A 2,745-nucleotide genomic window follows, 5' to 3' on the forward strand; every position below is an offset into this window, starting at 1 on the left:
ACATGAACTAATGCATAGTGAAGTGAAGAGAAGCAGGAGAATGTTATACGCAATGTTCAATGAAGAACTGTGAATGACTTAGTTATTCTCAGCAATACAATGATCAAAGACAATTCCAAAGGACTAATGATGAAGCATACTATCTGCCTACAGAGAAAGAAGTGATATTGATTGAATACAGACTGAATCATGCAGTTTTTTTTTAACTTTCTTTCATCTGAGTCTTCTTATACAAAATGGCTAATATGGAAATGTTTTACATAATTGTACATGTACAAGCTATATCTGATCGCTTACTACCTTAGGGATGGGGGAGGAGAGGAAGGGAAGAGAAGAGGAAGGGGGGATAGAATTTGGAATTCAAAGCTTTAAATTAAAATTTTTAATAAAATTATATAGATATCAGAGAGAGAGAGACAGAGAGACCTCCCTTCCTTTGCCTCTCCCCTGCCCCTCATCCCTTTCCCTTCCCATTTTCCCTCAGGGCAAAATATATTACTATACCCATTTGAGTATTTATGTTATTTCCTCTTAGCCAATTCTGATGAGAGTAAGGCTCACTCCCCACTCCTTACTCATTTTCCCTGCCCCCCACTCCATAAGCTTTTTCTTATTTCTTTTATGTGATCTACTTTACCCCCTTATACCTCTCCCTTCCCCTTTCTTCCAGGGCATTCCTCTTACCCCTTAACTTTATTTTAAAGATGCCATCATGGGTCAGCTAGGTGACACAGTGGACAAAGCACCAGTCCCGGACCCAGAAGGCCCCACCCTGCCTGCCCCACAAATAACAAGGATAAACAAAAAATAAATGCTTTACATATTCAGTTCATACCTGTGCCTTCCTTTCAGCTGCCCTAATACTGAGAAAGTTCTTGTAAATAAGATCAAAGAGAAAGTGTGCTGTGGTTACTTACAGGCTAAGCAGGCTGAGAATGAACCTAATTGTACCTGCCCCTTCCCCCCCACCCCCACCCCTGGAACATACCATAGCTTAGGTCAGTGTGTCCTGGAAGCAGTGCTACACGTTAAGAAGGAGTTAAAAGCCAAGAAACAGGCTGTCAAGATAAGCAGGCAGAGAAAGCAGCAGACCATAGAAAACTTCTTTGGTGGCAAAGTAGATCAAAATACACCCTCAGCAGAAGATAACTTGGAAGCAGAAGTCTGATTGGAATCTGCTTCTCTATGATTGGAAGCTTGGCATGTGTATGCCCCTCCCCTATGCTTACTGATTCAGAATATGGGCTCTTTGCCTTAGCTCCCACAGAGACCACAGCTATTTCCTCCAGGGCAACTGCTGGACCTCCTCACCGTTCCGTGAACTGAGTTTCAGAAGAAGCTGCCAAAGATTCCAAGGCTCTGGAGGCACGGCCTGCCTGGGGCTGGATCTGTGCCACATGCTGAGCTCCTCTCTCACCCTAAACAGCAGACAATACCAGTCACCTAATTAAGCTGTCTTTGGCTGGAAAATAGTCTCACTCTGTTTTTTGTGGGTTATGCTTCTCCAGGAATTATCTTATGGCATTATTTTGGAGGTATGTGGATGGATTTGATCGGGAGCATGGGAGAGTCACAGCCTTTCCTCCACCATCTTGGCTCTGTCCCTAACCTTCTTTACTCTTGCAATAAGAAATTCCCAAGTAACTTTAAGGGTCTTTAGTAACACTACTCTGTGATTTTCCCATTTGATAACTGTTTTAGGGGTTTCTAAAATGTTGTCTTCCTCCTTTATTAACAGTAGATTTCTTTGTGTTTCCACTAATTCTCTGTACCATAAAATATGTGGGTCTTAAAATTCTGATTAGGTTTAAAACATTTTTTTTCCTTGGAAAGTTTTCTATCTTTGAGTTCAACAGCAATGGGGTATCCTTGTGACAGAGACTATCTTTAAAGATAATCAGTGGATAGGGTCTATTCATTAGTGACTGAATCAGAGCTTTCTGCTGTGGCATTCACTCTTAGCAGATTGATCCCTAAAGTCTAAGCAAGGGAGTCAATAGTGCATGTGTTGGTCTGGGCACAGTTATTAAGAGACTGGAGAGGTCAGGAGAGATCTATTTGTTTCTCTTTCTCCTCTTTTTCTCCCCTTGCCTCTCCCCAAAGAATGATTTGCTAACAGAGAGACTTGGCAGAGCAGAAGATACTGGGAACCCCTAAGAATAAATAATATGGTCCTTGGTTCCCATTAGTTTTCCCTGTCAGGGATTGCTGGGATATCTATTCCCTTCCAATACACTGCCAATTATGTGAATTCTAGCAATTTTATAGGGCAGAGAAATCACAGCCAAATACAGCATGGCAAATTTTGGGCTAATAGCGAAAAGCAGAGATAACTTGGTTAATACTGTAGTATTATAAATTGGGTAAAGAGTCTGTTCCCAGCCCCAGGTTTCTTCACCTAGAATTGGGGCAAAGAACCTCGGGGGGAATCACTATTGAGAGGAATCTTTCCCCCATAAAGAAAAGTTTGTCTTTTGGATATGATGTTTAGTTACAGTGGTTATTGATGCCCAGTGTTGATAAGATCAAGTATTGAGTAAGATATAGGGATTTAAGATATAGAGGAGAGAAGTGAGTTGTGTATCATAGCATCTATCCTGGGAATTTTATAGCTCTTCTTCATTAGATTAGAAGAAAGGATGATGAAATCATTTTAAATTTATCTTCTTGGAATAAAGGTTCCATCTTGCAATAATGAGATAAGATAGGGGTTTGATGTCAATAGCTCCAGTTCCCAAAATCTAT

This window comes from Dromiciops gliroides, chromosome 3 (genome assembly GCF_019393635.1).
Source record: "Dromiciops gliroides isolate mDroGli1 chromosome 3, mDroGli1.pri, whole genome shotgun sequence".
Classification (NCBI taxonomy): domain Eukaryota; kingdom Metazoa; phylum Chordata; class Mammalia; order Microbiotheria; family Microbiotheriidae; genus Dromiciops; species Dromiciops gliroides.